Genomic DNA, 21,680 nt, shown 5'->3' with positions numbered 1-21,680 from the left:
GATGCATTCTGAATCAGCATTTTTTTATCAAGCATGTGTGTTCACCTGCGTAACCGTTTCACTCGTTAGAATTATTGCAAAATACTTGCATACCGACAGATTTAACAAAAAAAAGTGCTTTGGACGCCGAAACCCGGGATCGAACCAGGGACCTTTAGATCTTCAGTCTAACGCTCTCCAAACTGAGCTATTTCGGCAGACGGGTGAAGAGTGAAAGCGGCATTCAACAGTTCTTGCGTTTCGGTAAAACCGCTTTATTTTAGCTATTGCACTTTATTACATGTCTTTCACGCTGTTCCGGTTCTTTTGCAACGCCTACTGCCGCGATGCATTCTGAATCAGCACTTTTTTATCAAGCATGTGTGTTCACCTGCGTAACCGTTTCACTCGTTAGAATTATGGCACAATACTTGTATACCGACAGATTTAACAAAGAACGTGCTTTGGACGCCAAAACCCAGGATCGAACCAGGGACCTTCGGATCTTCAGTCTAATGCTCTCCCAACTGAGCTATTTCGCCAGACGGGAGAAGAGTGAAAGCGGGATTCAACAGTTCTTGCGTTTCGGTAAAACCGCTTTATTTCAGCTGCTGCACATTATTAAATGTCTTTCACGCTGTTCCGGTACTTTTGCAACGCCTACTGCCACGATGCATTCTGAATCAGCATTTTTTTATCAAGCATGTGTGTTCACCTTCGTAAACGTTTCACTCGTTAGATTTATTGCAAAATATTTGCATACCGACAGATTTAACAGAAAACGTGCTTTGGACGCTGAAACCCGGGATCCAACCAGGGACCTTTAGATCTTATGTCTAATGCTCTCCCAACTGAGCTTTTTCGGCAGACGGGAGAAGAGTGAAAGAGGGACTTACCAGTTGTCGCGTTTCAGTAAAACCGCTTTCTTTTAGCTGTTGCACATTATTACATGTCTTTCACGCTGTTCCGGTGCTTTTGCAACGCCTACTGCCACGATGCATTCTGAATCAGCATTTTTTCATCAAGCATGTGTGTTCACCTGCGTAACAGTTTCACTCGTTAGATTTATTGCAAAATACTTGCATACCGACAGATTTAACAGAAAACGTGCTTTGGACGCCGAAACCCGGGATCCAACCAGGGACCTTTAGATCTTCAGTCTAATGCTCTCCCAACTGAGCTTTTTCGGCAGACGGGAGAAGAGTGAAAGAGGGACTTACCAGTTGTCGCGTTTCAGTAAAACCGCTTTCTTTTAGCTGTTGCACATTATTACATGTCTTTCACGCTGTTCCGGTGCTTTTGCAACGCCTACTGCCACGATGCATTCTGAATCAGCTTTTTTTCATCAAGCATGTGTGTTCACCTGCGTAACCGTTTCACTCGTTAGAATTATTGCAAAATACTTGCATACCGACAGATTTAACAGAAAACGTGCTTTGGACGCCGAAACCCGGGATCGAACCAGGGACCTTCGGATCTTCAGTTTAACGCTCTCCCAACTGAGCTATTTCGGCAGACGGGAGAAGACTGAAAGCGGGATTCAACAGTTCTTGCGTTTCGGTAAAACCGCTTTATTTTAGCTGTTGCACATTATTAAATGTCTTTCACGCTGTTCCGGTACTTTTGCAACGCCTACTGCCACGATGCATTCCGAATCAGCATTTTTTTATCAAGCATGTTTGTTCACCTGCGTAACCGTTTCACTCGTTAGAATTATTGCAAAATACTTGCATACCGACAGATTTAACAAAAAAAAGTGCTTTGGACGCCGAAACCCGGGATCGAACCAGGGACGTTCGGATCTTCAGTCTAATGCTCGCCCAACTGAGCTATTTCGGCAGACGGGAGAAGAGTGAAAGCGGGATTCAACAGTTCTTGCGTTTCGGTAAAACCGCTTTATTTTAGCTATTGCACTTTATTACATGTCTTTCACGCTGTTACGGTTCTTTTGCAACGCCTACTGCCGCGATGCATTCTGAATCAGAATTTTTTTATCAAGCATGTGTGTTCACCTGCGTAGCCGTTTCACTCGTTAGAATTATTGCACAATACTTGTATACCGACAGATTTAACAAAAAACACGCTTTGGACGCCGAAACCCGGGATCGAACCAAGGACCTTTGGATCTTCAGTCTAACGCTCTCCCAACTGAGCTATTTCGGCAGACGGGAGAAGACTGAAAGCGGGATTCAACAGTTCTTGCGTTTCGGTAAAACCGCTTTATTTTAGCTGTTGCACATTATTACATGTCTTTCACGCTGTTCCGGTGCTTTTGCAACGCCTACTGCCACGATGCATTCTGAATCAGCATTTTTTCATCAAGCATGTGTGTTCACCTGCGTAACCGTTTCACTCGTTAGAACTATTGCAAAATACTTGCATACCGACAGATTTAACAGAAAACGTGCTTTGGACGCCGAAACCCGGGATCGAACCAGGGACCTTTAGATCTTCAGTCGAATGCTCTCCCAACTGAGCTATTTCGGCAGACGGGAGAAGAGTGAAAGCGGGATTCAACAGTTCTTGCGTTTCGGTAAAACCGCTTTATTTTAGCTGTTGCACATTATTACATGTCTTTCACGCTGTTCCGGTGCTTTTGCAACGCCTACTGCCACGATGCATTCTGAATCAGCATTTTTTTATCAAGCATGTGTGTTCACCTGCGTAACCGCTTCACTCGTTAGAATTATTGCACAATAATTGTATACCGACAGATTTAACAATAAACGTGCTTTGGACGCCGAAACCCGGGATCGAACCCCGGACCTTTAGATCGTCAGTCTAACGCTCTCCCAACTGAGCTTTTACGGCAGACGGGAGAAGAGTGAAAGAGGGACTTACCAGTTGTCGCGTTTCAGTAAAACCGCTTTCTTTTAGCTGTTGCACATTATTACATGTCTTTCACGCTGTTCCGGTGCTTTTGCAACGCCTACTGCCACGATGCATTCTGAATCAGCACTTTTTCATCAAGCATGTGTGTTCACCTGCGTAACCGTTTCACTCGTCAGAATTATTGCAAAATACTTGCATACCGACAGATTCAACAGAAAACGTGCTTTGGACGCCGAAACCTGGGATCGAACCAGGGACCTTTAGATCTTCAGTCGAATGCTCTCCCAATTGAGCTATTTCGGCAGACGGGAGAAGAGTGAAAGCGGGATTCAACAGTTCTTGCGTTTCGGTAAAACCGCTTTATTTTAGCTGTTGCACATTATTACATGTCTTTCACGCTGTTCCGGTGCTTTTGCAACATCTACTGCCAAGATGCATTCTGAATCAGCATTTTTTTATCAAGCATGTGTGTTCACCTGCGTAACTGTTTCACTCGTTAGAACTATTGCAAAATACTTGCATACCGACAGATTTAACAGAAAACGTGCTTTGGACGCCGAAACCCGGGATCGAACCAGGGACCTTTAGATCTTCAGTCGAATGCTCTCCCAACTGAGCTATTTCGGCAGACGGGAGAAGAGTGAAAGCGGGATTCAACAGTTCTTGCGTTTCGGTAAAACCGCTTTATTTTAGCTGTTGCACATTATTACATGTCTTTCACGCTGTTCCGGTTCTTTTGCAACGCCTACTGCCGCGATGCATTCTGAATCAGCATTTTTTTACCAAGCATGTGTGTTCACCTGCGTAATCATTTCACTCGCTAGAATTATTGCAAAATACTTGCATACCGACAGATTTAACAAAAAAAAGTGCTTTGAACGCCGAAACTCGGGATCGAACCAGGGACCTTTAGATCTTCAGTCTAACGCTCTCCCAACTGAGCTATTTCGGCTTTTTTTTTCCTTCTTTATTGCCTGTTTACATACAACATTCACAAACATATATACATCAAACAAAGTAGAAACATGAAACAAAAAAAAGAGGTAAAAAGCATCATATTGAACAGGCTTTTTAAAATTCCTTCATCTGTAGAAGGCTTTCTACTTGATGAAGCCATTCGGGCACCTCTTGTTGAACCTTTTGTGCTTCCACGAACGAACAGACAGATTGAAAGAAATATTGCCTGACCGGACGTCCATTAACATCAGCATGGCGCACCGCCATTCTAGATTGCCATATACCGTGCAGGCCCAGTAACATAACTAGGTCGAAAGGTATTCCTTCTTCATTTGATACCGGTAGAAATCTGATGCCATAGGCATCGAGAGGCAGATACTTTTTCAAAGTCCTTTGGAGAACATCCCAGAAAAAGACTGCATCCCAGCAGTCCAGGAAAACATGTTCGATTGTTTCCGGCTTTTTGCAGAGAAGGCAATCAACACCCCAAGGAACGAATAAGCCTTTTTCTTGCATCCATGTTTTCACGGGCAAGGTCCCAGTGTGCAACTTAAAGAAAAAGGATTTCGCTCCAGGTGTTACCTCCATTTTTTTAACACGGCTTAAGACATTTTGGCCTGGGCCTACACGGTATAATGCTCTATATAGGGGAACAGGAAGAACTGTTTCTACTAAATTTTTGTATAACTTTTTACGCGAAACCGTACTGAGGTATTCCAATGAAAAACGCGTTTTTAGAAAGAGACATGAATCAACAACTTCTTTTAAGAAACCTCTAACACTCGCTTTCATGTGAACAGATGCTACCACAAATTCTGGCAACCGTCTTCCAAGCCTAAGCTGTATAACAGTACGCATGAATGGGTCTCGATTATTTCGGGAAAACATAAACCGATTAACTAACTGACGAAGGTACAAATGACACAGACCAAGTCCTCCAGAGCGAACCCGTCTGAATAAGTTAGTTCTACTTGTTCGCTCCCAAGAAGAACCCCACAAGAAAACAGCAAATATTCGATGAAGCTTCTGTAGATTCACACGTGAACAATGCATTACCTGAAGGACATACTAGAGCTTACTGACTAAAAATACGTTACAAAATGTCGCTCTGGCGAAAATTGATAGCTGGAAACCATTGAGTTTTTCAGCTTTTTCTCGTAGCTCCACGGCCTGACGCCGCCAGTACGGTTCACTGTCACAATACTATTCTAATGGCACACCTAGGTATCGTACCGGAGTAGTAGTCCATGAAATACCAGCCACAAATTGTGGAGTCACAGGCCATTCGCCGTGCCAGTAACCCAGGCACTTGCTCCAGTTTACCAAACTACCACTTGCATTACAATAAAGGTTCACAATTTTTATGGTTTCAGCGATACTATCATAATCTTTACAAAACACAGCTATATCATCTGCGTATGCCAGCACCCGTACTTCAGCTTCTTGTAGTTTGTACCCCACTATGTTATTGCTTGTCATGACTTTTTGGCAAAATGACTCTATATAAATATAAAATAGGAGGGAAGACAAAGGGCAGCCTTGTCGTACAGAACGTCTGACATTAATTCGTTTCCCAAGAACTTTGTTGATGATTAGCCGAGTTTTACATCCAGTATATGCCATTCGAACTGTATCTCGAATTACTTTGCCAACATTGACATAGTCTAACAAAAGAAAAAGAATTTCGTGCGGTACTCGGTCAAATGCTTTTTCTAAATCTATCTGGATCATCGCGATGTGATCATTTGTGGCATCGCAGCACTCCAATACACTTCGTGCCTTGTGAATGTTTGTGAATATAGTGCGCCGTTTGATCCCACATGTCTGGTGGTCGCCTACAATGTTATTAATAACTGTCTGCAGTCTCCTTGCTAGCACTTTCATCAAAATCTTGTAGTCGATATTTGAGAGACTAATTGGCCTGTACGATTTCACTTCACGTAATTTAACTGCGTCCTCAGTTTTTGGTATTAAAATAGTATGAGAAAGCAGAAAAAAAGGTGGCAAAGTCTTTATGTCTAAGGCTTCGTTAAAAACCGCTGCCAGGATCGGTGCTAGTTCGTGTTTGAATTCCTTATAAAATGCGGCTGTTAAGCCATCAGGTCCTGGGGACTTTCCCAAATGGAGGGCAATAATTGCTTTTGTCACTTCAGGTTCAGAAATAGGACATTCTAGGCTGTCTTTCCTGCAGTCCTCAACCCTTGGCATAACTGAGCTATTTCGGCAGACGGGAGAAGAGTGAAAGAGGGACTTACCAGTGGTTGCGTTTCAGTAAAACCGCTTTCTTTTAGCTGTTGCACATTATTACATGTCTTTCACGTTGTTCCGGTGCTTTTTCAACGCCTACTGCCATGATGCATTCTGAATCAGCATTTTTTTATCAAGCATGTGTGTTCACCTGCGTAACCGTTTAACTCGTTAGAATTTTTGCAAAATACTTGCATACCGACAGATTTAACAAAAAAAGTGCTTTGGACGCCGAAATCCGGGATCGAACCAGGGACCTTTAGATCTTCAGTCTAACGCTCTCCAAACTGAGCTATTTCGGCAGACAGGAGAAGAGTGAAAGCGGCATTCAACAGTTTTTGCGTTTCGGTAAAACCACTTTATTTTAGCTATTGCACATTGCACTTTATTACATGTTTTTCACGCTGTTCCGGTTCTTTTGCAACGCCTACTGCTGCGATGAATTCTGAATCAGCATTTTTTTATCAAGCATGTGTGTTCACCTGCGTAACCGTTTCACTCGTTAGAATTATTGCACAATACTTGTATACCGACAGATTTAACAAAAAACGTGCTTTGGACGCCGAAACCTAGGGTCGAACCAAGGACCTTTGGATCTTCAGTCTAACGCTCTCCCAACTGAGCTATTTCGGCAGACGGGAGAAGACTGAAAGCGGGATTCAACAGTTCTTGCGTTTCGGTAAAACCACTTTATTTTAGCTGTTGCAAATTATTACATGTCTTTCACGCTGTTCCGGTACTTTTGCAACGCCTACTGCCACGATGCATTCTGAATCAGCATTTTTTTATCAAGCATGTGTGTTCACCTGCGTAACCGTTTCACTCGTTAGAATTATTGCAAAATACTTGCATACCGACAGATTTAACAAAAAAAGTGCTTTGGACGCCGAAACCCGGGACCGAACCAGGGACCTTTAGATCTTCTGTCTAACGCTCTCCCAACTGAGCTTTTTCGGCAGACGGGAGAAGAGTGGAAGAGGGACTTACCAGTTGTCGCGTTTCAGTAAAACCGCTTTCTTTTAGCTGTTGCACATTATTACATGTCTTTCACGCTGTTCCGGTGCTTTTGCAACGCCTACTGCCACGATGCATTCTGAATCAGCATTTTTTTATCAAGCATGTGTGTTCACCTGCGTAACCGTTTCACTCGTTAGAATTATTGCAAAATACTTGCATACCGACAGATTTAACAGAAAACGTGCTTTGGACGCCGAAACCCGGGATCGAACCAGGGAACTTCAGATCTTCAGTCTAATGCTCTCCCAACTGAGCTATTTCGCCAGACGGGAGAAGAGTGAAAGCGGGATTCAACAGTTCTTGCGTTTCGGTAAAACCGCTTTATTTTAGCTATTGCACTTTATTACATGTCTTTCACGCTGTTCCGGTTCTTTTGCAACGCCTACTGCCGCGATGCATTCTGAATCAGAATTTTTTTATCAAGCATGTGTGTTCACCTGCGTAACCGCTTCACTCGTTAGAATTATTGCACAATACTTGTATACCGACAGATTTAACAAAAAACGTGCTTTGGACGCCGAAACCCGGGATCGAACCAAGGACCTTTAGATCTTCAGTCTAACGCTCTCCCAACTGAGCTATTTCGGCAGACGGGAGAAGACTGAAAGCGGGATTCAACAGTTCTTGCGTTTCGGTAAAACCGCTTTATTTCAGCTGCTGCACATTATTAAATGTCTTTCACGCTGTTCCGGTACTTTTGCAACGCCTACTGCCACGATGCATTCTGAATCAGCATTTTTTTATCAAGCATGTGTGTTCACCTTCGTAAACGTTCCACTCGTTAGATTTATTGCAAAATACTTGCATACCGACAGATTTAACAGAAAACGTGCTTTGGACGCCGAAACCCGGGATCCAACCAGGGACCTTTAGATCTTCAGTCTAATGCTCTTTCAACTGAGCTTTTTCGGCAGACGGGAGAAGAGTGAAAGAGGGACTTACCAGTTGTCGCGTTTCAGTAAAACCGCTTTCTTTTAGCTGTTGCACATTATTACATGTCTTTCACGCTGTTCCGGTGCTTTTGCAACGCCTACTGCCACGATGCATTCTGAATCAGCATTTTTTCATCAAGCATGTGTGTTCACCTGCGTAACAGTTTCACTCGTTAGATTTATTGCAAAATACTTGCATACCGACAGATTTAACAGAAAACGTGCTTTGGACGCCGAAACCCGGGATCCAACCAGGGACCTTTAGATCTTCAGTCTAATGCTCTCCCAACTGAGCTTTTTCGGCAGACGGGAGAAGAGTGAAAGAGGGACTTACCAGTTGTCGCGTTTCAGTAAAACCGCTTTCTTTTAGCTGTTGCACATTATTACATGTCTTTCACGCTGTTCCGGTGCTTTTGCAACGCCTACTGCCACGATGCATTCTGAATCAGCATTTTTTCATCAAGCATGTGTGTTCACCTGCGTAACCGTTTCACTCGTTAGAATTATTGCAAAATACTTGCATACCGACAGATTTAACAGAAAACGTGCTTTGGACGCCGAAACCCGGGATCGAACCAGGGACCTTCGGATCTTCAGTTTAACGCTCTCCCAACTGAGCTCTTTCGGCATACGGGAGAAGACTGAAAGCGGGATTCAACAGTTCTTGCGTTTCGGTAAAACCGCTTTATTTTAGCTGTTGCACATTATTAAATGTCTTTCACGCTGTTCCGGTACTTTTGCAACGCCTACTGCCACGATGCATTCCGAATCAGCATTTTTTTATCAAGCATGTTTGTTCACCTGCGTAACCGTTTCACTCGTTAGAATTATTGCAAAATACTTGCATACCGACAGATTTAACAAAAAAAAGTGCTTTGGACGCCGAAACCCGGGATCGAACCAGGGACCTTCGGATCTTCAGTCTAATGCTCGCCCAACTGAGCTATTTCGGCAGACGGGAGAAGAGTGAAAGCGGGATTCAACAGTTCTTGCGTTTCGGTAAAACCGCTTTATTTTAGCTATTGCACTTTATTACATGTCTTTCACGCTGTTACGGTTCTTTTGCAACGCCTACTGCCGCGATGCATTCTGAATCAGAATTTTTTTATCAAGCATGTGTGTTCACCTGCGTAGCCGTTTCACTCGTTAGAATTATTGCACAATACTTGTATACCGACAGATTTAACAAAAAACACGCTTTGGACGCCGAAACCCGGGATCGAACCAAGGACCTTTGGATCTTCAGTCTAACGCTCTCCCAACTGAGCTATTTCGGCAGACGGGAGAAGACTGAAAGCGGGATTCAACAGTTCTTGCGTTTCGGTAAAACCGCTTTATTTTAGCTGTTGCACATTATTACATGTCTTTCACGCTGTTCCGGTGCTTTTGCAACGCCTACTGCCACGATGCATTCTGAATCAGCATTTTTTCATCAAGCATGTGTGTTCACCTGCGTAACCGTTTCACTCGTTAGAACTATTGCAAAATACTTGCATACCGACAGATTTAACAGAAAACGTGCTTTGGACGCCGAAACCCGGGATCGAACCAGGGACCTTTAGATCTTGAGTCGAATGCTCTCCCAACTGAGCTATTTCGGCAGACGGGAGAAGAGTGAAAGCGGGATTCAACAGTTCTTGCGTTTCGGTAAAACCGCTTTATTTTAGCTGTTGCACATTATTACATGTCTTTCACGCTGTTCCGGTGCTTTTGCAACGCCTACTGCCACGATGCATTCTGAATCAGCATTTTTTTGTCAAGCATGTGTGTTCACCTGCGTAACCGCTTCACTCGTTAGAATTATTGCACAATAATTGTATACCGACATATTTAACAATAAACGTGCTTTGGACGCCAAAACCCGGGATCGAACCAAGGACCTTTGGATCTTCGGTCTAACGCTCTCCCAACTGAGCTATTTCGGCAGACGGGAGAAGACTGAAAGCGGGATTCAACAGTTCTTGCGTTTCGGTAAAACCGCTTTATTTTAGCTGCTGCAAATTATTAAATGTCTTTCACGCTGTTCCGGTACTTTTGCAACGCCTACTGCCACGATGCATTCCGAATCAGCATTTTTTTATCAAGCATGTTTGTTCACCTGCGTAACCGTTTCACTCGTTAGAATTATTGCAAAATACTTGCATACCGACAGATTTAACAAAAAAAAAGTGCTTTGGACGCCGAAACCCGGGATCGAACCAGGGACCTTTAGATCTTCTGTCTAACGCTCTCCCAACTGAGCTTTTTCGGCAGACGGGAGAAGAGTGGAAGAGGGACTTACCAGTTGTCGCGTTTCAGTAAAACCGCTTTCTTTTAGCTGTTGCACATTATTACATGTCTTTCACGCTGTTCCGGTGCTTTTGCAACGCCTACTGCCACGATGCATTCTGAATCAGCATTTTTTTATCAAGCATGTGTGTTCACCTGCGTAACCGTTTCACTCGTTAGAATTATTGCAAAATACTTGCATACCGACAGATTTAACAGAAAACGTGCTTTGGACGCCGAAACCCGGGATCGAACCAGGGAACTTCAGATCTTCAGTCTAATGCTCTCCCAACTGAGCTATTTCGCCAGACGGGAGAAGAGTGAAAGCGGGATTCAACAGTTCTTGCGTTTCGGTAAAACCGCTTTATTTTAGCTATTGCACTTTATTACATGTCTTTCACGCTGTTCCGGTTCTTTTGCAACGCCTACTGCCGCGATGCATTCTGAATCAGCATTTTTTTATCAAGCATGTGTGTTCACCTGCGTAACCGCTTCACTCGTTAGAATTATTGCACAATACTTGTATACCGACAGATTTAACAAAAAACGTGCTTTGGACGCCGAAACCCGGGATCGAACCAAGGACCTTTAGATCTTCAGTCTAACGCTCTCCCAACTGAGCTATTTCGGCAGACGGGAGAAGACTGAAAGCGGGATTCAACAGTTCTTGAATTTCGGTAAAACCGCTTTATTTCAGCTGCTGCACATTATTAAATGTCTTTCACGCTGTTCCGGTACTTTTGCAACGCCTACTGCCACGATGCATTCTGAATCAGCATTTTTTATCAAGCATGTGTGTTCACCTTCGTAAACGTTTCACTCGTTAGATTTATTGCAAAATACTTGCATACCGACAGATTTAACAGAAAACGTGCTTTGGACGCCGAAACCCGGGATCCAACCAGGGACCTTTAGATCTTCAGTCTAATGCTCTTTCAACTGAGCTTTTTCGGCAGACGGGAGAAGAGTGAAAGAGGGACTTACCAGTTGTGGCGTTTCAGTAAAACCGCTTTCTTTTAGCTGTTGCACATTATTACATGTCTTTCACGCTGTTCCGGTGCTTTTGCAACGCCTACTGCCACGATGCATTCTGAATCAGCATTTTTTCATCAAGCATGTGTGTTCACCTGCGTAACAGTTTCACTCGTTAGATTTATTGCAAAATACTTGCATACCGACAGATTTAACAGAAAACGTGCTTTGGACGCCGAAACCCGGGATCCAACCAGGGACCTTTAGATCTTCAGTCTAATGCTCTCCCAACTGAGCTTTTTCGGCAGACGGGAGAAGAGTGAAAGAGGGACTTACCAGTTGTCGCGTTTCAGTAAAACCGCTTTCTTTTAGCTGTTGCACATTATTACATGTCTTTCACGCTGTTCCGGTGCTTTTGCAACGCCTACTGCCACGATGCATTCTGAATCAGCATTTTTTCATCAAGCATGTGTGTTCACCTGCGTAACCGTTTCACTCGTTAGAATTATTGCAAAATACTTGCATACCGACAGATTTAACAGAAAACGTGCTTTGGACGCCGAAACCCGGGATCGAACCAGGGACCTTCGGATCTTCAGTTTAACGCTCTCCCAACTGAGCTATTTCGGCAGACGGGAGAAGACTGAAAGCGGGATTCAACAGTTCTTGCGTTTCGGTAAAACCGCTTTATTTTAGCTGTTGCACATTATTAAATGTCTTTCACGCTGTTCCGGTACTTTTGCAACGCCTACTGCCACGATGCATTCCGAATCAGCATTTTTTTATCAAGCATGTTTGTTCACCTGCGTAACCGTTTCACTCGTTAGAATTATTGCAAAATACTTGCATACCGACAGATTTAACAAAAAAAGTGCTTTGGACGCCGAAACCCGGGATCGAACCAGGGACCTTCGGATCTTCAGTCTAATGCTCGCCCAACTGAGCTATTTCGGCAGACGGGAGAAGAGTGAAAGCGGGATTCAACAGTTCTTGCGTTTCGGTAAAACCGCTTTATTTTAGCTATTGCACTTTATTACATGTCTTTCACGCTGTTACGGTTCTTTTGCAACGCCTACTGCCGCGATGCATTCTGAATCAGAATTTTTTTATCAAGCATGTGTGTTCACCTGCGTAGCCGTTTCACTCGTTAGAATTATTGCACAATACTTGTATACCGACAGATTTAACAAAAAACACGCTTTGGACGCCGAAACCCGGGATCGAACCAAGGACCTTTGGATCTTCAGTCTAACGCTCTCCCAACTGAGCTATTTCGGCAGACGGGAGAAGACTGAAAGCGGGATTCAACAGTTCTTGCGTTTCGGTAAAACCGCTTTATTTTAGCTGTTGCACATTATTACATGTCTTTCACGCTGTTCCGGTGCTTTTGCAACGCCTACTGCCACGATGCATTCTGAATCAGCATTTTTTCATCAAGCATGTGTGTTCACCTGCGTAACCGTTTCACTCGTTAGAACTATTGCAAAATACTTGCATACCGACAGATTTAACAGAAAACGTGCTTTGGACGCCGAAACCCGGGATCGAACCAGGGACCTTTAGATCTTCAGTCGAATGCTCTCCCAACTGAGCTATTTCGGCAGACGGGAGAAGAGTGAAAGCGGGATTCAACAGTTCTTGCGTTTCGGTAAAACCGCTTTATTTTAGCTGTTGCACATTATTACATGTCTTTCACGCTGTTCCGGTGCTTTTGCAACGCCTACTGCCACGATGCATTCTGAATCAGCATTTTTTTGTCAAGCATGTGTGTTCACCTGCGTAACCGCTTCACTCGTTAGAATTATTGCACAATAATTGTATACCGACATATTTAACAATAAACGTGCTTTGGACGCCAAAACCCGGGATCGAACCAAGGACCTTTGGATCTTCCGTCTAACGCTCTCCCAACTGAGCTATTTCGGCAGACGGCAGAAGACTGAAAGCGGGATTCAACAGTTCTTGCGTTTCGGTAAAACCGCTTTATTTTAGCTGCTGCAAATTATTAAATGTCTTTGACGCTGTTCCGGTACTTTTGCAACGCCTACTGCCACGATGCATTCCGAATCAGCATTTTTTTATCAAGCATGTTTGTTCACCTGCGTAACCGTTTCACTCGTTAGAATTATTGCAAAATACTTGCATACCGACAGATTTAACAAAAAAAAGTGCTTTGGACGCCGAAACCCGGGATCGAACCCCGGACCTTTAGATCTTCAGTCTAACGCTCTCCCAACTGAGCTTTTTCGGCAGACGGGAGAAGAGTGAAAGAGGGACTTACCAGTTGTCGCGTTTCAGTAAAACCGCTTTCTTTTAGCTGTTGCACATTATTACATGTCTTTCACGCTGTTCCGGTGCTTTTGCAACGCCTACTGCCACGATGCATTCTGAATCAGCACTTTTTCATCAAGCATGTGTGTTCACCTGCGTAACCGTTTCACTCGTCAGAATTATTGCAAAATACTTGCATACCGACAGATTCAACAGAAAACGTGCTTTGGACGCCGAAACCTGGGATCGAACCAGGGACCTTTAGATCTTCAGTCGAATGCTCTCCCAATTGAGCTATTTCGGCAGACGGGAGAAGAGTGAAAGCGGGATTCAACAGTTCTTGCGTTTCGGTAAAACCGCTTTATTTTAGCTGTTGCACATTATTACATGTCTTTCACGCTGTTCCGGTGCTTTTGCAACACCTACTGCCAAGATGCATTCTGAATCAGCATTTTTTTATCAAGCATGTGTGTTCACCTGCGTAACTGTTTCACTCGTTAGAACTATTGCAAAATACTTGCATACCGACAGATTTAACAGAAAACGTGCTTTGGACGCCGAAACCCGGGATCGAACCAGGGACCTTTAGATCTTCAGTCGAATGCTCTCCCAACTGAGCTATTTCGGCAGACGGGAGAAGAGTGAAAGCGGGATTCAACAGTTCTTGCGTTTCGGTAAAACCGCTTTATTTTAGCTGTTGCACATTATTACATGTCTTTCACGCTGTTCCGGTTCTTTTGCAACGCCTACTGCCGCGATGCATTCTGAATCAGCATTTTTTATCAAGCATGTGTGTTCACCTGCGTAATCATTTCACTCGCTAGAATTATTGCAAAATACTTGCATACCGACAGATTTAACAAAAAAAAAGTGCTTTGAACGCCGAAACTCGGGATCGAACCAGGGACCTTTAGATCTTCAGTCTAACGCTCTCCCAACTGAGCTATTTCGGCTTTTTTTTTCTTTCTTTATTGCCTGTTTACATACAACATTCACAAACATACATACATCAAACAAAGTAGAAACATGAAACAAAAAAAAGAGGTAAAAAGCATCATATTTAACAGGCTTTTTAAAATTCCTTCATCTGTAGAAGGCTTTCTACTTGATGAAGCCATTCGGGCACCTCTTGTTGAACCTTTTGTGCTTCCACGAACGAACAGACAGATTGAAAGAAATATTGCCTGACCGGACGTCCATTAACATCAGCATGGCGCACCGCCATTCTAGATTGCCATATACCGTGGAGGCCCAGTAACATAACTAGGTCGAAAGGTATTCCTTCTTCATTTGATACTGGTAGAAATCTGATGCCATAGGCATCGAGAGGCAGATACTTTTTCAAAGTCCTTTGGAGAACATCCCAGAAAAAGACTGCATCCCAGCAGTCCAGGAAAACATGTTCGATTGTTTCCGGCTTTTTGCAGAGAAGGCAATCAACACCCCAAGGAACGAATAAGCCTTTTTCTTGCATCCATGTTTTCACGGGCAAGGTCCCAGTGTGCAACTTAAAGAAAAAGGATTTCGCTCCAGGTGTTACCTCCATTTTTTTAACACGGCTTAAGACATTTTGGCCTGGGCCTACACGGTATAATGCTCTATATAGGGGAACAGGAAGAACTGTTTCTACTAAATTTTTGTATAACTTTTTACGCGAAACCGTACTGAGGTATTCCAATGAAAAACGCGTTTTTAGAAAGAGACATGAATCAACAACTTCTTTTAAGAAACCTCTAACACTTGCTTTCATGTGAACAGATGCTACCACAAATTCTGGCAACCGTCTTCCAAGCCTAAGCTGTATAACAGTACGCATGAATGGGTCTCGATTATTTCGGAAAAACATAAACCGATTAACTAACTGACGAAGGTACAAATGACACAGACCAAGTCCTCCAGAGCGAACCCGTCTGAATAAGTTAGTTCTACTTGTTCGCTCCCAAGAAGAACCCCACAAGAAAACAGCAAATATTCGATGAAGCTTCTGTAGATTCACACGTGAACAATGCATTACCTGAAGGACATACTAGAGCTTACTGACTAAAAATACGTTACAAAATGTCGCTCTGGCGAAAATTGATAGCTGGAAACCATTGAGTTTTTCAGCTTTTTCTCGTAGCTCCACGGCCTGACGCCGCCAGTACGGTTCACTGTCACAATACTATTCTAATGGCACACCTAGGTATCGTACCGGAGTAGTAGTTCATGAAATACCAGCCACAAATTGTGGAGTCACAGGCCATTCGCCGTGCCAGTAACCCAGGCACTTGCTCCAGTTTACCAAACTACCACTTGCATTACAATAAAGGTTCACAATTTTTATGGTTTCAGCGATACTATCATAATCTTTACAAAACACAGCTATATCATCTGCGTATGCCAGCACCCGTACTTCAGCTTCTTGTAGTTTGTACCCCACTATGTTATTGCTTGTCATGACTTTTTGGCAAAATGACTCTATATAAATTGAAAATAGGAGGGAAGACAAAGGGCAGCCTTGTCGTACAGAACGTCTGACATTAATTCGTTTCCCAAGAACTTTGTTGATGATTAGCCGAGTTTTACATCCAGTATATGCCATTCGAACTGTATCTCGAATTACTTTGCCAACATTGACATAGTCTAACAAAAGAAAAAGAATTTCGTGCGGTACTCGGTCAAATGCTTTTTCTAAATCTATCTGGATCATCGCGATGTGATCATTTGTGGCATCGCAGCACTCCAATACACTTCGTGCCTTGTGAATGTTTGTGAATATAGTGCGCCGTTTGATCCCACATGTCTGGTGGTCGCCTACAATGTTATTAATAACTGTCTGCAGTCTCCTTGCTAGCACTTCAATCAAAATCTTGTAGTCGATATTTGAGAGACTAATTGGCCTGTACGATTTCACTTCACGTAATTTAACTGCGTCCTCAGTTTTTGGTATTAAAATAGTATGAGAAAGCAGAAAAAAAGGTGGCAAAGTCTTTATGTCTAAGGCTTCGTTAAAAACCGCTGCCAGGATCGGTGCTAGTTCGTGTTTGAATTCCTTATAAAATGCGGCTGTTAAGCCATCAGGTCCTGGGGACTTTCCCAAATGGAGGGCAATAATTGCTTTTGTCACTTCCGGTTCAGAAATAGGACATTCTAGGCTGTCTTTCCTGCAGTCCTCAACCCTTGGCATAACTGAGCTATTTCGGCAGACGGGAGAAGAGTGAAAGAGGGACTTACCAGTGGTTGCGTTTCAGTAAAACCGCTTTCTTTTAGCTGTTGCACATTATTACATGTCTTTCACGTTGTTCCGGTGCTTTTTCAACGCCTACTGCCATGATGCATTCTGAATCAGCATTTTTTTATCAAGCATGTGTGTTCACCTGCGTAACCGTTTAACTCGTTAGAATTTTTGCAAAATACTTGCATACCGACAGATTTAACAAAAAAAGTGCTTTGGACGCCGAAATCCGGGATCGAACCAGGGACCTTTAGATCTTCAGTCTAACGCTCTCCAAACTGAGCTATTTCGGCAGACAGGAGAAGAGTAAAAGCGGCATTCAACAGTTATTGCGTTTCGGTAAAACCACTTTATTTTAGCTATTGCACTTTATTACATGTTTTTCACGCTGTTCCGGTGCTTTTGCAACGCCTACTGCCACGATGCATTCTGAATCAGCATTTTTTATCAAGCATGTGTGTTCACCTGCGTAACCGTTTCACTCGTTAGAATTATTGCAAAATACTTGCATACCGACAGATTTAACAGAAAACGTGCTTTGGACGCCGAAACCCGGGATCGAACCAGGGAACTTCAGATCTTCAGTCTAATGCTCTCCCAATTGAGCTATTTCGGCAGACAGGGGAAGAGTGAAAGCGGCATTCAACAGTTCTTGCGTTTCGGTAAAACCGCTTTATTTTAGCTTTTGCACAATATTACATGTCTTTCACGCTGTTCCGGTGCTTTTGCAACACCTACTGCCACGATGCATTCTGAATCAGCATTTTTTTATCAAGCATGTGTGTTCACCTGCGTAACCGTTTCACTCGTTAGAATTATTGCAAAATACTTGCATACCGACAGATTTAACAGAAAACGTGCTTTGGACGCCGAAACCCGGGATCGAACCAGGGAACTTCAGATCTTCAGTCTAATGCTCTCCCAATTGAGCTATTTCGGCAGACAGGGGAAGAGTGAAAGCGGCATTCAACAGTTCTTGCGTTTCGGTAAAACCGCTTTATTTTAGCTTTTGCACAATATTACATGTCTTTCACGCTGTTCCGGTGCTTTTGCAACACCTACTGCCACGATGCATTCTGAATCAGCATTTTTTTATCAAGCATGTGTGTTCACCTGCGTAATCGTTTCACTCGTTAGAATTATTGCACAATAATTGTATACCGACAGATTTAACAATAAACGTGCTTTGGACGCCAAAACCCGGGATCGAACCAAGGACCTTTGGATCTTCCGTCTAACGCTCTCCCAACTGAGCTATTTCGGCAGACGGGAGAAGAGTGAAAGCGGCATTCAACAGTTCTTGCGTTTCGGTAAAACCGCTTTATTTTAGCTGTTGCACATTATTACATGTCTTTCACGCTGTTCCGGTTCTTTTGCAACGCCTACTGCAGCGATGCATTCTGAATGAGCATTTTTTTATCAAGCATGTGTGTTCACCTGCATAACCGTTTCACTCGTTAGAATTATTGCAAAATACTTGTATACCGACAGATATAACAAAAAAAATTACGGCATATTCACGGGGTGAATGATGATGAATGGGCGAAGCTCCGGAGGGATTCATCGGTAAACTGTGAATCTTCCGTGTAATTCTCCCAGTCGATCATCATGTAAAGACGTGAGAAACGCTGTGTGTGTATATACACAATTCAACTTTTATTTGTTCTTAGACGATGGATGGCTTGCGATGTCCCTTCATTATGACGGCATTATGGTCTATGCCTTCCGCTCTCTCCGCTGTGCAGCATTATCCATCCGGCGACTCCGAGCGCGCGGCAACAGCGAACGGATTTTATTACAACGCTCCCCATAGCGTACGTCGCCGCACTAAATCGAACGATTGCCTTCAACCAATGACACGCGCCATATGTGACATCATTCCTATTTTATAAGATCTCGCGTGTTTTATCAACTACAAGTACCGCTTTCTAGTTTATAACATCTTGCATCTTTTCATCATCAGCTACAAGTACCACCATCTAGTAAACACTACAAGAGCTAAACGAGAGGTGGCTACATACAGGAGACTGTACCGCCATCTAGTGAACACTGCAAGAACTAAACTAGAGGTGGCTACATACAGGGGACGGTACCGCCATCTGTGAACACTGCAAGAACTAAACTAGAGGTGGCTACATACAGGCTACAGGAGACGCACAGCCCACGCCCTAAGGAGCTTCGCCCCTAAAAAAGTGCTTTGGACGCCGAAACCCGGGATCGAGCCAAGGACCTTTGGATCTTCAGTCTAACGCTCTCCCAACTGAGCTATTTCGGCAGACGGGAGAGGAGTGAAAGAGGGACTTACCAGTTGTTGCGTTTCGATAAAACCGCTTTATTTTAGCTGTTGCACATTATTACATGTCTTTCACGCTGTTCCGGTTCTTTTGCAACGCCTACTGCCGCGATGCATTCTGAATCAGCATTTTTTTATCAAGAATATGTGTTCACCTGCGTAATCGTTTCACTCGATACAATTATTGCAAAATACTTGCATACCGACAGATTTAACAAAAATGTGCTTTGGACGCCGAAACCCCGGATCGAACCAGGGACCTTTAGATATTCAATGTAACGCTCTCCCAACTGAGCTATTTCGGCAGACGGGAGAAGAGTGAAAGCGGGATTCAACAGTTCTTGCGTTTCGGTAAAACCGCTTTATTTTAGTTGTTGCACATTAATACATGTCTTTCACGCTGTTCCGGTTCTTTTGCAACGCCTACTGCCGCTATGCATTCTGTATCAGCATTTTTTTATCAAGCATGTGTGTTCACCTGCATAACCGTTTCACTCGTTAGAATTATTGCAAAATACTTGTATACCGACAGATATAACAAAAAAAATTACGGCATATTCACGGGGTGAATGATGATGAATGGGCGAAGCTCCGGAGGGATTCATCGGTAAACTGTGAATCTTCCGTGTAATTCGCCCAGTCGATCATCATGTAAAGACGTGAGAAACGCTGTGTGTGTATATACACAATTCAACTTTTATTTGTTCTTAGACGATGGATGGCTTGCGATGTCCCTTCATTATGACGGCATTATGGTCTGTGCCTTCCGCTCTTTCCGCTGTGCAGCATTATCCATCCGGCGACTCCGAGCGCGCGCCAACAGCGAACGGATTTTATTACAACGCTCCCCATAGCGTACGTCGCCGCACTAAATCGAACGATTGCCTTCAACCAATGACACGCGCCATATGTGACATCATTCCTATTTTATAAGATCTCACGTCTTTTATCAACTACAAGTACCGCTTTCTAGTTTATAACATCTTGCATCTTTTCATCATCAGCTACAAGTACCACCATCTAGTAAACACTACAAGAGCTAAACGAGAGGTGGCTACATACAGGAGACGGTACCGCCATCTAGTGAACACTGCAAGAACTAAACTAGAGGTGGCTACATACAGGGGACGGTACCGCCATCTAGTGAACACTGCAAGAACTAAAGTAGAGGTGGCTACATACAGGCTACAGGGGACGCACAGCCCACGTCCTAAGGAGCTTCGCCCCTAAAAAAGTGCTTCGGACGCCGAAACCCGGGATCGAGCCAAGGACCTTTGGATCTTCAGTCTAACGCTCTCCCAACTGAGCTATTTCGGCAGACGGGAGAAGAGTGAAAGCGGGATTCAACAGTTCTTGCGTTTCGGTAAAACCGCTTTATTTTAGCTGTTGCACATTATTTCATGTCTTTCACGCTGTTCCGGTTCTTTTGCAACGCCTACTGCCGCGATGCATTCTGAATCAGCATTTTTTTATCAAGCATGTGTCTTCACCTGCGTAATCGTTTCACTCGTTAGAATTTTTGCAAAATACTTGCATACCGACAGATTTAACAAAATTGTGCTTTGGACGCCGAAACCCGGGATCGAACCAGGGACCTTTGGATCTTCAGTCTAACGCTCTCCCAACTGAGCTATTTCGGCAGACGGGAGAAGAGTGAAAGAGGGACTTACCAGTTTTGCGTTTCGGTAAAACCGCTTTATTTTAGCTGTTGCACATTATTACATGTCTTTCACGCTGTTCCGGTACTTTTGCAACGCCTACTGCCACGATGCATTCTGAATCAGCATTTTTTTATCAAGCATGTGTGTTCACCTGCATAACCGTTTCACTCGTTAGAATTATTGCAAAATACTTGCATACCGACAGATTTAACAAAAAAAGTGCTATGGACGCTGAAACCCGAGTCGAACCAGGGACCTTTAGATCTTCAGTCTAACGCTCTCCCAACTGAGCTATTTCGGCAGACGGGAGAAGAGTGAAAGCGGCATTCAACAGTTCTTGCGTTTCGGTAAAACCGCTTTATTTTAGCTGTTGCACATTATTACATGTCTTTCACGCTGTTCCGGTTCTTTTGCAACGCCTACTGCAGCGATGCATTCTGAATGAGCATTTTTTTATCAAGCATGTGTGTTCACCTGCATAACCGTTTCACTCGTTAGAATTATTGCAAAATACTTGTATACCGACAGATATAACAAAAAAAATTACGGCATATTCACGGGGTGAATGATGATGAATGGGCGAAGCTCCGGAGGGATTCATCGGTAAACTGTGAATCTTCCGTGTAATTCGCCCAGTCGATCATCATGTAAAGACGTGAGAAACGCTGTGTGTGTATATACACAATTCAACTTTTATTTGTTCTTAGACGATGGATGGCTTGCGATGTCCCTTCATTATGACGGCATTATGGTCTGTGCCTTCCGCTCTTTCCGCTGTGCAGCATTATCCATCCGGCGACTCCGAGCGCGCGCCAACAGCGAACGGATTTTATTACAACGCTCCCCATAGCGTACGTCGCCGCACTAAATCGAACGATTGCCTTCAACCAATGACACGCGCCATATGTGACATCATTCCTATTTTATAAGATCTCACGTCTTTTATCAACTACAAGTACCGCTTTCTAGTTTATAACATCTTGCATCTTTTCATCATCAGCTACAAGTACCACCATCTAGTAAACACTACAAGAGCT

General features: G+C 43.6%; 46 non-coding genes across 46 annotated transcripts; all 46 read right to left on the bottom strand.

Annotated features, from left to right (window-relative positions):
* Nucleotides 1-124: 124 nt before the first annotated feature.
* On the bottom strand, nt 125-197 carry TRNAF-GAA (transfer RNA phenylalanine (anticodon GAA)). Its single transcript has one exon. It is a non-coding gene; the product is annotated as a tRNA-Phe (tRNA).
* A 251-nt stretch (nt 198-448) lies between these two features.
* Nucleotides 449-521, bottom strand: TRNAF-GAA (transfer RNA phenylalanine (anticodon GAA)). The gene has a single exon. It is a non-coding gene; the product is annotated as a tRNA-Phe (tRNA).
* A 575-nt stretch (nt 522-1,096) lies between these two features.
* TRNAF-GAA (transfer RNA phenylalanine (anticodon GAA)) lies at nt 1,097-1,169 on the bottom strand. The gene has a single exon. It is a non-coding gene; the product is annotated as a tRNA-Phe (tRNA).
* A 251-nt stretch (nt 1,170-1,420) lies between these two features.
* TRNAF-GAA (transfer RNA phenylalanine (anticodon GAA)) lies at nt 1,421-1,493 on the bottom strand. The gene has a single exon. It is a non-coding gene; the product is annotated as a tRNA-Phe (tRNA).
* A 252-nt stretch (nt 1,494-1,745) lies between these two features.
* TRNAF-GAA (transfer RNA phenylalanine (anticodon GAA)) lies at nt 1,746-1,818 on the bottom strand. The gene has a single exon. It is a non-coding gene; the product is annotated as a tRNA-Phe (tRNA).
* Nucleotides 1,819-2,069: 251 nt separating this feature from the next.
* TRNAF-GAA (transfer RNA phenylalanine (anticodon GAA)) lies at nt 2,070-2,142 on the bottom strand. The gene has a single exon. It is a non-coding gene; the product is annotated as a tRNA-Phe (tRNA).
* Nucleotides 2,143-2,393: 251 nt separating this feature from the next.
* Nucleotides 2,394-2,466, bottom strand: TRNAF-GAA (transfer RNA phenylalanine (anticodon GAA)). Its single transcript has one exon. It is a non-coding gene; the product is annotated as a tRNA-Phe (tRNA).
* A 251-nt stretch (nt 2,467-2,717) lies between these two features.
* TRNAV-GAC (transfer RNA valine (anticodon GAC)) lies at nt 2,718-2,790 on the bottom strand. Its single transcript has one exon. It is a non-coding gene; the product is annotated as a tRNA-Val (tRNA).
* Nucleotides 2,791-3,041: 251 nt separating this feature from the next.
* On the bottom strand, nt 3,042-3,114 carry TRNAF-GAA (transfer RNA phenylalanine (anticodon GAA)). Its single transcript has one exon. It is a non-coding gene; the product is annotated as a tRNA-Phe (tRNA).
* Nucleotides 3,115-3,365: 251 nt separating this feature from the next.
* TRNAF-GAA (transfer RNA phenylalanine (anticodon GAA)) lies at nt 3,366-3,438 on the bottom strand. The gene has a single exon. It is a non-coding gene; the product is annotated as a tRNA-Phe (tRNA).
* A 252-nt stretch (nt 3,439-3,690) lies between these two features.
* TRNAF-GAA (transfer RNA phenylalanine (anticodon GAA)) lies at nt 3,691-3,763 on the bottom strand. Its single transcript has one exon. It is a non-coding gene; the product is annotated as a tRNA-Phe (tRNA).
* Nucleotides 3,764-6,244: 2,481 nt separating this feature from the next.
* TRNAF-GAA (transfer RNA phenylalanine (anticodon GAA)) lies at nt 6,245-6,317 on the bottom strand. The gene has a single exon. It is a non-coding gene; the product is annotated as a tRNA-Phe (tRNA).
* Nucleotides 6,318-6,575: 258 nt separating this feature from the next.
* TRNAF-GAA (transfer RNA phenylalanine (anticodon GAA)) lies at nt 6,576-6,648 on the bottom strand. The gene has a single exon. It is a non-coding gene; the product is annotated as a tRNA-Phe (tRNA).
* A 251-nt stretch (nt 6,649-6,899) lies between these two features.
* TRNAF-GAA (transfer RNA phenylalanine (anticodon GAA)) lies at nt 6,900-6,972 on the bottom strand. Its single transcript has one exon. It is a non-coding gene; the product is annotated as a tRNA-Phe (tRNA).
* Nucleotides 6,973-7,223: 251 nt separating this feature from the next.
* On the bottom strand, nt 7,224-7,296 carry TRNAF-GAA (transfer RNA phenylalanine (anticodon GAA)). Its single transcript has one exon. It is a non-coding gene; the product is annotated as a tRNA-Phe (tRNA).
* A 251-nt stretch (nt 7,297-7,547) lies between these two features.
* On the bottom strand, nt 7,548-7,620 carry TRNAF-GAA (transfer RNA phenylalanine (anticodon GAA)). Its single transcript has one exon. It is a non-coding gene; the product is annotated as a tRNA-Phe (tRNA).
* Nucleotides 7,621-7,871: 251 nt separating this feature from the next.
* On the bottom strand, nt 7,872-7,944 carry TRNAF-GAA (transfer RNA phenylalanine (anticodon GAA)). The gene has a single exon. It is a non-coding gene; the product is annotated as a tRNA-Phe (tRNA).
* Nucleotides 7,945-8,195: 251 nt separating this feature from the next.
* Nucleotides 8,196-8,268, bottom strand: TRNAF-GAA (transfer RNA phenylalanine (anticodon GAA)). The gene has a single exon. It is a non-coding gene; the product is annotated as a tRNA-Phe (tRNA).
* Nucleotides 8,269-8,519: 251 nt separating this feature from the next.
* On the bottom strand, nt 8,520-8,592 carry TRNAF-GAA (transfer RNA phenylalanine (anticodon GAA)). Its single transcript has one exon. It is a non-coding gene; the product is annotated as a tRNA-Phe (tRNA).
* Nucleotides 8,593-8,844: 252 nt separating this feature from the next.
* Nucleotides 8,845-8,917, bottom strand: TRNAF-GAA (transfer RNA phenylalanine (anticodon GAA)). Its single transcript has one exon. It is a non-coding gene; the product is annotated as a tRNA-Phe (tRNA).
* A 251-nt stretch (nt 8,918-9,168) lies between these two features.
* TRNAF-GAA (transfer RNA phenylalanine (anticodon GAA)) lies at nt 9,169-9,241 on the bottom strand. The gene has a single exon. It is a non-coding gene; the product is annotated as a tRNA-Phe (tRNA).
* Nucleotides 9,242-9,492: 251 nt separating this feature from the next.
* TRNAL-CAA (transfer RNA leucine (anticodon CAA)) lies at nt 9,493-9,565 on the bottom strand. The gene has a single exon. It is a non-coding gene; the product is annotated as a tRNA-Leu (tRNA).
* A 251-nt stretch (nt 9,566-9,816) lies between these two features.
* Nucleotides 9,817-9,889, bottom strand: TRNAF-GAA (transfer RNA phenylalanine (anticodon GAA)). Its single transcript has one exon. It is a non-coding gene; the product is annotated as a tRNA-Phe (tRNA).
* A 253-nt stretch (nt 9,890-10,142) lies between these two features.
* On the bottom strand, nt 10,143-10,215 carry TRNAF-GAA (transfer RNA phenylalanine (anticodon GAA)). Its single transcript has one exon. It is a non-coding gene; the product is annotated as a tRNA-Phe (tRNA).
* A 251-nt stretch (nt 10,216-10,466) lies between these two features.
* On the bottom strand, nt 10,467-10,539 carry TRNAF-GAA (transfer RNA phenylalanine (anticodon GAA)). Its single transcript has one exon. It is a non-coding gene; the product is annotated as a tRNA-Phe (tRNA).
* A 251-nt stretch (nt 10,540-10,790) lies between these two features.
* Nucleotides 10,791-10,863, bottom strand: TRNAF-GAA (transfer RNA phenylalanine (anticodon GAA)). The gene has a single exon. It is a non-coding gene; the product is annotated as a tRNA-Phe (tRNA).
* Nucleotides 10,864-11,113: 250 nt separating this feature from the next.
* On the bottom strand, nt 11,114-11,186 carry TRNAF-GAA (transfer RNA phenylalanine (anticodon GAA)). The gene has a single exon. It is a non-coding gene; the product is annotated as a tRNA-Phe (tRNA).
* Nucleotides 11,187-11,437: 251 nt separating this feature from the next.
* Nucleotides 11,438-11,510, bottom strand: TRNAF-GAA (transfer RNA phenylalanine (anticodon GAA)). The gene has a single exon. It is a non-coding gene; the product is annotated as a tRNA-Phe (tRNA).
* Nucleotides 11,511-11,761: 251 nt separating this feature from the next.
* TRNAF-GAA (transfer RNA phenylalanine (anticodon GAA)) lies at nt 11,762-11,834 on the bottom strand. The gene has a single exon. It is a non-coding gene; the product is annotated as a tRNA-Phe (tRNA).
* Nucleotides 11,835-12,085: 251 nt separating this feature from the next.
* On the bottom strand, nt 12,086-12,158 carry TRNAF-GAA (transfer RNA phenylalanine (anticodon GAA)). Its single transcript has one exon. It is a non-coding gene; the product is annotated as a tRNA-Phe (tRNA).
* A 251-nt stretch (nt 12,159-12,409) lies between these two features.
* TRNAF-GAA (transfer RNA phenylalanine (anticodon GAA)) lies at nt 12,410-12,482 on the bottom strand. Its single transcript has one exon. It is a non-coding gene; the product is annotated as a tRNA-Phe (tRNA).
* A 251-nt stretch (nt 12,483-12,733) lies between these two features.
* Nucleotides 12,734-12,806, bottom strand: TRNAF-GAA (transfer RNA phenylalanine (anticodon GAA)). Its single transcript has one exon. It is a non-coding gene; the product is annotated as a tRNA-Phe (tRNA).
* A 251-nt stretch (nt 12,807-13,057) lies between these two features.
* TRNAF-GAA (transfer RNA phenylalanine (anticodon GAA)) lies at nt 13,058-13,130 on the bottom strand. The gene has a single exon. It is a non-coding gene; the product is annotated as a tRNA-Phe (tRNA).
* Nucleotides 13,131-13,382: 252 nt separating this feature from the next.
* TRNAF-GAA (transfer RNA phenylalanine (anticodon GAA)) lies at nt 13,383-13,455 on the bottom strand. The gene has a single exon. It is a non-coding gene; the product is annotated as a tRNA-Phe (tRNA).
* A 251-nt stretch (nt 13,456-13,706) lies between these two features.
* TRNAF-GAA (transfer RNA phenylalanine (anticodon GAA)) lies at nt 13,707-13,779 on the bottom strand. Its single transcript has one exon. It is a non-coding gene; the product is annotated as a tRNA-Phe (tRNA).
* Nucleotides 13,780-14,030: 251 nt separating this feature from the next.
* Nucleotides 14,031-14,103, bottom strand: TRNAF-GAA (transfer RNA phenylalanine (anticodon GAA)). Its single transcript has one exon. It is a non-coding gene; the product is annotated as a tRNA-Phe (tRNA).
* Nucleotides 14,104-14,355: 252 nt separating this feature from the next.
* Nucleotides 14,356-14,428, bottom strand: TRNAF-GAA (transfer RNA phenylalanine (anticodon GAA)). Its single transcript has one exon. It is a non-coding gene; the product is annotated as a tRNA-Phe (tRNA).
* A 2,481-nt stretch (nt 14,429-16,909) lies between these two features.
* On the bottom strand, nt 16,910-16,982 carry TRNAF-GAA (transfer RNA phenylalanine (anticodon GAA)). Its single transcript has one exon. It is a non-coding gene; the product is annotated as a tRNA-Phe (tRNA).
* Nucleotides 16,983-17,232: 250 nt separating this feature from the next.
* Nucleotides 17,233-17,305, bottom strand: TRNAF-GAA (transfer RNA phenylalanine (anticodon GAA)). The gene has a single exon. It is a non-coding gene; the product is annotated as a tRNA-Phe (tRNA).
* A 251-nt stretch (nt 17,306-17,556) lies between these two features.
* On the bottom strand, nt 17,557-17,629 carry TRNAF-GAA (transfer RNA phenylalanine (anticodon GAA)). The gene has a single exon. It is a non-coding gene; the product is annotated as a tRNA-Phe (tRNA).
* A 251-nt stretch (nt 17,630-17,880) lies between these two features.
* Nucleotides 17,881-17,953, bottom strand: TRNAF-GAA (transfer RNA phenylalanine (anticodon GAA)). The gene has a single exon. It is a non-coding gene; the product is annotated as a tRNA-Phe (tRNA).
* Nucleotides 17,954-18,891: 938 nt separating this feature from the next.
* Nucleotides 18,892-18,964, bottom strand: TRNAF-GAA (transfer RNA phenylalanine (anticodon GAA)). The gene has a single exon. It is a non-coding gene; the product is annotated as a tRNA-Phe (tRNA).
* A 250-nt stretch (nt 18,965-19,214) lies between these two features.
* TRNAF-GAA (transfer RNA phenylalanine (anticodon GAA)) lies at nt 19,215-19,287 on the bottom strand. Its single transcript has one exon. It is a non-coding gene; the product is annotated as a tRNA-Phe (tRNA).
* A 939-nt stretch (nt 19,288-20,226) lies between these two features.
* On the bottom strand, nt 20,227-20,299 carry TRNAF-GAA (transfer RNA phenylalanine (anticodon GAA)). The gene has a single exon. It is a non-coding gene; the product is annotated as a tRNA-Phe (tRNA).
* A 250-nt stretch (nt 20,300-20,549) lies between these two features.
* TRNAF-GAA (transfer RNA phenylalanine (anticodon GAA)) lies at nt 20,550-20,622 on the bottom strand. Its single transcript has one exon. It is a non-coding gene; the product is annotated as a tRNA-Phe (tRNA).
* Nucleotides 20,623-20,872: 250 nt separating this feature from the next.
* Nucleotides 20,873-20,944, bottom strand: TRNAF-GAA (transfer RNA phenylalanine (anticodon GAA)). The gene has a single exon. It is a non-coding gene; the product is annotated as a tRNA-Phe (tRNA).
* Nucleotides 20,945-21,680: the final 736 nt, after the last annotated feature.

Source organism: Rhipicephalus microplus, chromosome 4 (genome assembly GCF_043290135.1).
Source record: "Rhipicephalus microplus isolate Deutch F79 chromosome 4, USDA_Rmic, whole genome shotgun sequence".
NCBI classification, from domain to species: domain Eukaryota; kingdom Metazoa; phylum Arthropoda; class Arachnida; order Ixodida; family Ixodidae; genus Rhipicephalus; species Rhipicephalus microplus.
This window is presented reverse-complemented; position numbering and strand designations above follow the sequence as displayed.